Source organism: Ahaetulla prasina, chromosome 1 (genome assembly GCF_028640845.1).
Source record: "Ahaetulla prasina isolate Xishuangbanna chromosome 1, ASM2864084v1, whole genome shotgun sequence".
Taxonomy (NCBI): Eukaryota; Metazoa; Chordata; class Lepidosauria; order Squamata; family Colubridae; genus Ahaetulla; species Ahaetulla prasina.
Window position 1 is genome coordinate 252,741,436 of NC_080539.1, and position 9,638 is coordinate 252,751,073.

The 9,638-nt window shown below is 39.5% G+C and overlaps 1 pseudogene; it reads right to left on the reverse strand.

Annotated features, from left to right (window-relative positions):
* Positions 1-218: 218 nt before the first annotated feature.
* LOC131204385 (uncharacterized protein K02A2.6-like) lies at positions 219-9,376 on the reverse strand (annotated as a pseudogene).
* Positions 9,377-9,638: the final 262 nt, after the last annotated feature.

A 9,638-nucleotide genomic window follows, 5' to 3' on the forward strand; every position in this document is an offset into this window, starting at 1 on the left:
GTTCCCTTCCAATCTTTACTCTCATTTTTGATTCTTCAGGTTTCAGCTTCTTCATCATACAGGTTGAATAAGAAAAGTGAAATAATGCAACCCTGCCACACACCTTTCTCTATCTTGAACCAATCAATGTCTCCATATGGTATTCCCACAATAGCTTCCTGATTTGGATATAGCAACTGCACCAACTTCTACAGAGATATTGGCACCCCTAGGTGTCTTCACAGCTTGTCACAATGGATGAAATCAAAGGCTTTCTTGTAGCTAATAGAGCAGACATAGATGTTCTTTTATATTCTTTAGATTTTTCTGTGATCCAGCATAGATTTGCAATATGGTCGCAACTGCCACAACCTCTTCTGAAGCCAGTTTGAACATCTAGTAAATCCCTTCCAATGGTCAGCAACAGATGTTGTTGCATGCATTTTCCTAGTGTGAGGGATGAGAGCAATTGTGCAGTAATCCTTGAAGTCACCTTTTTTGGGAATGGAATTAACACTGATTGTTTCCAATCCTGTGGCTATGTGTTTGATTACCAAATGTTTTGACTGTGATGGTTGTGGGTGGGTTCAGGCCTCAGTAACTCTGCTGGAATGGTATCAACACCTGGGGCCTTGTTCTTTGGCAGTTGGCTTATTGCTCACACAACTTCTTCCTGAAGGATGACTGGTTCTTTTTCTGCTTCTCTTTCCATATCATCCTTTGGGAGGCTGGGCCTCTTTGTTGCTCAGAAGCAATTCTTCTGTATATTCCCGCCATCTGTTCTTGATACCTTGCTGGTCAGCCCATTCTTCAAATCCCTTTGACTTGCACAAATGCACTCCTGGTATGGTCCTTCAGGCAGTCCTTGCTGTGGTCCGCCAGCAGCCTGTGGAGCTGGCAACAGAGTCAGACAGCGATGAGGCTGAGAAAGAGTGTGAGCCAGTCCTGGAGGCTGGGGAAGGCCCGGATGAGGGCTCTGCATTGGAGGCTGAGGTGGGGCCAGGACCATTGGGGAGTGAGGTGTGGACTCCAGAGCCTCCAGATACAGGCAGTAATGAGGCAGAGGAACAGGAGAAGCCTGTTCCTAATGCAGGCATGAGAAGAGCTGCCAGAAGGCAAGAGCAGCTCAAGCAAAGAGGACGACTCGGGAGTAGGGCCAAGAGATGATTGGCCCCTCCCATAAGGCTTAAAAAAGACCAGCAACAGTATTTGGGCTTTGCCTGAAAACAAAGTTGGTAGCTTCGTGTTCTTGCATTTATTTTTGTATCAGTGTGTTCTGAAAGTTTGCCAAGAAAGGCCTTTGGCAGTTTGCCTAATTGGACCAAGGTTTGTAATAGGACTGAGGAATTTAGTTGAACTACGCTGAGAATGAAGTAATTCTCAGCTGTTCGAATAAAGTTTGTTTGTTTTTTCACTGATTGAGTTTCCTACTACCTACATGGGCCTGGGTCACAACAGTCCTCTTCTAGCTGTTTGCAATGCTGGTCCCAGTAAACTTCATTATCCTTCCTCTCTGCTCTTTGGAAATCTACATTTGCTCTCATTGCTTCCTCCAATTTGACAGGTCCTTAATGCTTTCTGAGCTTGGTTGTTTTCTTAATAGATATTTCATTACCCAGACTAGGTAACATCATCAGTCCTAGCAAGAAAACATCTGCAAGAAAAAAACCACGCTCAGAGAGAATCAAGGACCTCTCATTTTTTTAACCCTGAGCTACAAATATTCTCCTTTATTGGCTTCCTCCAACTTGTCTGCAGCTTTGGCTGCTTCTGTTCACTTGGCGATTCTGATCATTTTGGTCATCTTGATAAATGTCTTGTTAATGAACATTTTTTTGGTTATAAATTCCTGAATTTTCTAAATATGAGCACCAAATCATTCCTCACATCAAGTGATTTTTTCCCCCCACAACAGCATGGTTTGCTTTGGGCATTGAGTACATCTTAGCAATAGCCCCTGGCAGGGAAATATTACTTGAAGTTAATTTTCCCCCTATGGTATAGATAACTGCTTCTCCACAGAAACCTTTATAAATCATGGAGAAGACATAAAGCAGTGCCTTGTGCAATGTGAGATACTTTGGAAGCTTGTATTCTCTGCTCATAAAGAACAACCTATTGTGAAAAGCAGTTAGAACCTTTGTCTTTCATATATATTGATTGGCAGCTTTTATAATGAAAAATAAATCATCCTAAATTTGTAGAGGTAAGGTATATAGACCATCTAATGAGTCCATTAGTATTCTGGTGTTTTTTCCCCCTCACTCCCATTCATTCAGTTCCTGGGTACTTAAAGGTTTCTGAGAACATAACATAAAGGTTCTAACTGCTTTTCACAATATGCTGCATATTTATTTGATGAAGGTATCTTTTCTTTTATGTATACTGAGAGCATATGCACCAAAACAAATTCCTTGTGTGTCCAATCAAACTTGGCCAATAAAAAATTATATATTCTATATATTTATATTTATTTAAAAAGCATTGCTGCTTCATTGAACCTGCTTTTACTTAGCTGAAAGGCTGAGGCTAATAAGGAATTATCTTTCTATTTGGGTTCATGGTAGAGCAATAAGTGTTGTCTCTCTAAATACTTTATAGATTATCCATAAGGAAAAAAGCAGGGTTGCTGTTGGTGGGGGAGGTCAAATGTGGGCTTTCTAAAAGGCTGTCATAGAGGCATAAGAATGACACAGGAGGAAATTTGTAATGTAGTTATGACAATGAATGCTTCAGTGAATTGTCCAATCCAATACATAGTAAATGTCTCATTTGGCAATAAAAAAAAGCTTTTAAATGTCTTTCCACAATAGAGGCAGTGGTGGGATTCAGCCAGTTCGCACCACTTCTGGAGAACTGGTTGTTAACTTTCTGAGCAGTCTGGTAAACTGGTTGTTGGAAGAAATCATTAGGGCAGAGAACCGGTTGTTAAATTACTTGAATCCCACCCCTGAATAGAGGTATTATTAACATAAAAGTATATGACATTCCAAAATTACATATAAATATAGCAGCCTAAAAAAATGAAATGCAAAGTTAGCCTATATGGTGATATGCCAGCTAAACTAAACAAAACTAAATACAGAAATGTTAAAAATTCAGTATTGGCTTCCCATCAAAGCCCTCAGCCTTGGGCCCACTTATTAAAAATATTTTAATATTTAATATTTACACACAATATTAAAAATATTTCTTATCTACCTGATCTAGCTCAGAGACTCTAGAGGCATTGGAAAAAGCCTTTAGCCTTAAACTAAAATATTATTTTAAAAACAATTACAATCAATAAATAAATAATATACAAGGAAGATTAGAACAGAGATTGCCCTATATTTAATAGTTTCAGGTGTTAGGGAATATTAAATTCACATCTCATGACCTCAACATTCATGTAATTCAGTAAAGAAAATCTTTAGAGTCTATTGAATCCTTCAAGGAATGTTTTTAATAAGTTGGATCTCCCCTTTTCTTTGTGGGAGTGGTTACACATTGAAGGAATTTTGGTGTATATCTTGGTCCATTGATAATTCCTCATTGATTAAATATTATCATTATGGTGATCTAGTTTCTTGGAGAGCAGTTAAGGGATAAAGGTGTTTATGTTTTCTTAAACTATCTTTCAAAAATCTTGAATTTTTCAGTTTATGGCCTAAGTTATACTTTTCTAATGTTTTCTTCTTTATGTTTTTTCTCTCTATATATTTACAGTTACATATAATTAATCTTTGAGTTATCCCCTCCCTTTTTCATCTGGAATTTTTAGTATCGATTAATTGATTAGATTTTTTTTAAAAAAATCTTTTCTCTTTTTTCTTTCCTGGTAATTTAGTATAGGATTTCCTTTCTTTTCTTCTCATTAGTCAGCATCTTATATAATATGTTAGGATTTTTTAAAAAGCTCTTTTGTAATGTAACAATATCCTATTATTGTTATATTGCTGTTTAGTGGATAATTAGAGGATAATTAGAACTGCAGAAAAAATAATTGCTACCAACCTGCCTTCCATTGAGGACTTGTATATTGCACGAATCAAGAAGAGGGCCGTGAAAATATTTACAGATCCCTCACATCCTGGACATAAACTGTTTCAACTCCTACTCTCAAAACAACGCTATAGAGCACTGCACACCAGAACAACTAGACACAAGAACAGTTTTTTCCCGAAGGCCATCACTCTGCTAAACAAATAATTCCCTCAACACTGTCAAACTATTTACTAAATCTGCACTACTATTAATCTTCTCATTGTTCCCATCACCAATCTCTTTCCACTTATGACTGTATGACTGTAACTTTGTTGCTGGTAATCCTTATGATTTGTATTGATATATTGACCATCATTTGTGTTGATGAAGGTATCTTTTCTTTTATGTACACTGAGAGCATATGCACCAAGACAAATTCCTTGTGTGTCCAATCCCACTTGGCCAATAAAAAATTCTATTCTATTCTATTCTATTCTATTCTATTCTATTCTATTCTATTCTATTCTATTCTATTCTATTCTAGTGTGTTTACAAAATGATAAAAAAAGAATAGTTAATTATGGCATTTTTAAAGTTTAATAAAAGTTTATCAAAGAAAAATGTTGGCTGGCTTAAAATTTTTCTCCATGTACAGGCATATCAACATGCATAATTAATACTGATACTTAGCAGGAAAAAAATGATCCTAAACTGTTCAATCAGTTTGCTAACCGGGGTAAAGGTCTTCTCAGGTATGACCTACATGTGGTTTTTAAATAGCTCGAGGTACCCTGATCTTTTCCATTCAGGATTGGATAGTGCCTGATGAGCTATAAATCTGGTTTATTCATGGTACCTTATTATAATTTGATTCTATAACTGTATTAATTATTTTATCTAAAGATGGCAGGAAATGCTTTCCACTCTTTTATTGCCTTTTGCTGTTGCTTTTCCAAGTTCTTACTTTGTTCATTGTCTCTAGAAATAGGAGGATGACCTTAAGTGATCCAATATTCTAGAGCCAGTCTGCTGTAGTGGTTAAAGCATCAGCCTAACAACTAGGACACCTTAGGAGTGAAGCCAGCTCGGAGGGAAAGTCATTCTCTCTTAATCCTAGAAAGCAGGCAAGGACAATCTACTTCCAAAATCTTGCCAAGAAATCTATAGGAACCTTGTAGGCAGTTATCAGGATTCAAAAACTGACTCAAAGGGGGGAAAATCCACTTTCTGTGGGTTAGTAAGAAGAACAGCGTTTGATCATGTACTTCTTTGATTCTTACCTCTGACTGATGTTATCTGACTGATGATGATGTTAAACTATTTAACACTACCAACAATGCTGCTACTCTTCAAAAAGACCTTGACTTTGTGTTGGAATGGTCAAAAAATCGGCAACTCCAAATCTCAACCAACAAATGCTCTGTCTTACATATTGGCAAAAAGAATCAGAACACAAAATACAAGGTAAGCGGACATGATCTTGTAGATGACCCTCACTCTGTCAAGGACCTTGGAGTGCTCATAGCAAATGATCTAAGTGCCAAAGCACACTGTAACAACATTGCCAAAAAGACATTAAGGGTTATAACCTAATCTTGCGTAGCTTCTTCTCCAGTAATATTACACTACTAACTAGAGAATACAAAACATTTGCTAGACCAATTCTCGAATACAGCTCATCTGTCTGGAACTCGCACTGCATATTAATACAATTGAGTGCGTCCAGGAATATTTCACAAGAAGAGTCCTCCACTCCTCTGCTTGCAAGAAAATACCTTGCCATCAGACTTGAAATTCTGGGTTTAGAAAATTTAGAACTACGTCGCCTTCGGTATGACCTAAGCATAGCTCATAAAATCATCTGCTACAATGTCCTACCTGTCAATGACTACTTCAGCTTCAACCATAACAATACACGAGCACACAATAGATACAAACTTAAAGTGAACTGCTCCAAACTCGATTGCAGAAAATATGACTTCAGTAACAGAGTTGTTAATGCCTGGAATGCACTACCTAACTCTGTAGTTTCTTCACAAAACCCCCAAAACTTTAACCTAAGACTGTCTACTATTGACCTCACCCCATTCCCAGTCTATAAGGGGTGTGCATAAGAGTACCAGCGTCCCTACTGTCCCTAATGTCCTAATATTCCCTTTAATTGTAATCACTTTATGTACTCAATTCATGCTTATATATATTATCTAATATGTACTCGACAAAATAAATAAATAAATAAATAATAAATAAATAATTTTTTTCATCTATCTATGTGTTTCTGGCAGAAACAACAACCATAAAGTGATCCAAATAGAAGATTCAGCAGACATTTCTGTGATGATCAAAATAAAACAAGAATTCATCTAAGTACATGCTGGGAGGGGGAAGATAAAGGGGGGAAATGCAGCTGTTTGGAGGTGTTCCCCTTCCTCCAATTAGGGTGTGCGGCATAGGCCACAGTTCACATGAGTAGATTAGAGAATAGCTTTACTGACCAATTTAGGCTATATAACAAGCAAGGCTCTGTTCCTAAGTGTTTACCCTCCATTTAAGTTGAGCCATTTGTTGCCAGGGGTTTATTTTACCATAGAAATTCTAGCATTGCAAAACAGATGTAGGCTTGTTCCTAGAGGGGGGAAAAAGTTTTTCTTTTAAAGTCATTATGATTGTACCTCCCTAAGGCATCAGATCCTGCAGCCGTCTGCAGAAAGGAGCCCTTTCAAGGCAGCATTTTCCCACAGACATCCATCCTTGATTATTTTATAGCTCTCAGCTTTGTCAAAGAAGGATGAAGCAAAAACAAATGGGCACATCAAAAAGAGCAAGAAACAAAGAGCAGAGATCTTTTACTTTGTTCAACAAGAAAATAAAATAAATAACAAATCTGGAGAAATGCAAAAGGGATTAATTTCTGACATTCTCCAATTCTCTTCCCCACCTCCTATATCTTTAGAACCAGAATAGTCATCATTCTCTTGCTTTCCAAATTCTGCACCTACTTTCAGTAACGTTTATTAAATGTATTTCTCTATTATGTGGCATCAACACAAGATTAAATTCCCATCTCTCCTTTTCTCTTGGGGTTCAAGGTTGCATCTGTACCACTATTGCCTCTCATTTTATCCCATCAGATTTACAGGCCTACGTTCATTGAATAAGGTTCTGTGGTTGAAGACCTAGATCTGCATTTAATCTCATACATTAATTTTCACTACAGAACTAATGTCAATAAGATATTTTGTTCATTGAATAAGGTTCTGTGGTTGAAGACCTAGATCTGCATTTAATCTCATACATTAATTTTCGCTACAGAACTGATGTCAATAAGATATTTTATGGCAGCAAAATTGAGCAAAGGATTCAGAAAAACATGCCTTTCCCTCCATTAAGGAGGCTATGGGTCTGAAAAACCCCGTGCTCACACTATTCTTTAACTAGAATCCTGGTAGGATTGTCTACCTTGGCATGAGATCTTGAGAAAGATATCAAAGCAGCCAGGCCAAGCTTTTCAGAAAAGTGGCTCACTTGGTAGTCCAAGTAGAGAGTTTTAAGGGGCATTTCAGTTGCCCTGCTGATTGAGCTTTAATGTAATCTAATTACCCCTTCCCTTCTCATATACTTTTTATAGAATAGAATAGAATTTTTTATTGGCCAAGTGTGATTGGACACACAAAGAATTTGTCTTGGTGCATATGCTCTCAGTGTACATAAAAGAAAAGATACCTTCATCAAGGTATAACACTTACAACACTTAATGATAATCATAGGGTACAAATTTAACACTTAATGATACAACATTTTATGATAGTCATAGGCTACAAATAAGCAATCAGGAAACAATATCAGTATAAATAGTAAGGATACAAGCAACAAAGTTACAGTCATAAGTGAAAGGAGATGGGTGATGGGAACGATGAGTAGATTAATAGTAGTGCAGATTTAGTAAATAGTTTGACAGTGTTGAGGGTGTTAAGTTCGGGCAATGAAGAGGCAGAAGACGATACAAGTGACAACAGCTCTTTGGTTTATTGTGGTCCCAGCAAAAGCCAACAGGCAAAACCCCCTCTTTAAATAGTATTTTGGCTGAGGCATCAGCCAATCAGCAACGTGCATTTTTCCCGCCCAAATTTCCTTCCTAAAATTCAAATACATTACACTCCTCCCCTCCCAGAACACTTTTTACCATATTTACATAGTTTTTGCATAACATTTGCATGTTATTTTTCCACGTAGTCACGCAGGTAGACAAGGGCGTCTCCTAACTCTTTCTGACCTGCGCAATTCATTCCCTGGGAGTGAGTCGAGCTGATCGGAGGGACTGTTTGTTCCTTCCAGCTCCTCCTCTGAGCCATCCGGCCCTGGATTATTGGCAGAGTCATCCCTGCTGTCCTCCGGAGGAGCCGGTTGGCGTCGCTGGACCTCCCCAGACTCAGCTAAATCCTCCGATCGCCTCGGGGTTGAGTCAGCGGTTGGTTCAAATATTGTGTAGTCAGGGTCTGGCTGTTTGGCCTCTGGATTGTCCTGTACTCTTTTTTGTAATTGATCTATGTGGCGTCTCCACACTCGGCCGTCCCCCATGTCCACTATGTATGACTTTGGGCCCGTCACTCCTACAATTGTTCCCTTTAGCCACGCTGGGCCCTCACTATAGTTATGTGCCCATACCGGGTCACCTGTTGTCATTGTTCCGGTTCTTCCCTTTATGCTTTGGTACCCATCAGGGGAGTATGTTGGGTTTAACCGATCTAGGGGGCACCGGAGTCTTCTACCCATTAATAACTCCGCTGGGCTGCGACCGGTGGTCACACAGGGGGTTCTATGTTGGACTGCCAGGAAGGTATCAATTTTGGATTGCCAATCTCCTAATTCTAGATAGCGCTTCCTTGGCACTGCGTACAAAACGTTCTGCAAGTCCGTTCGTCGCCGGGTGGAAAGGTGCCGAGAGGACATGTCGGATGCCCTCTTCTGCCAAGTACCCCTCAAACTGGGTGGCCGTGAACTGTGGACCGTTATCGGACACTAGAGTGTCGGGCAACCCGTGTGTCACAAATAGATGCCTCAAGACTGTGATTACAGCTTCCGCTGTTGTGGTTTTCATGAGTAAAATTTCTAACCACTTCGAGTAGGCATCTACCACAATTAAGAAGGTTTGCCCATGGAACGGCCTGGCAAAATCTATGTGGATCCTGGACCAAGGACCCTGGGGTTTCTCCCAATCCCTTATAGGGGCTGTTGGGGGTAGTGGCCTTGATTCTTGACATGCTTGGCATTTCCCTACCCAGTCGCTAATGTCTTTATCCATTTGTGGCCACCACACGTAACTTCTCGCTAGGCTTTTCATCCTCACAATCCCCGGGTGGCCCACATGCAATAGTTCCAACACATGCCCTCGTAATTTGTCCGGAATAACCACTCTATCCCCCCATAACAGACAACCCCCTTGTACCGACAGTTCCGAACGCTTTTTTGTAAACTCTTTGAAACGATCCCCCGGTGCAGCGGGCCATCCCCTCTTCACCCAACCGATCACAGTTCTTACGACAATGTCTTTGTAAGATGCCCTAGTCACTTCCGTAGATGTGACTGGGCCAGAGTCCAAAAAGTCAATTAACAAGACGGGCGTCCCTGGGGTCGGGTCTTCAATAGTCTCTGGCAACGGGCATCTACTTAAAGCGTCCGCATGTCCCAAGTCC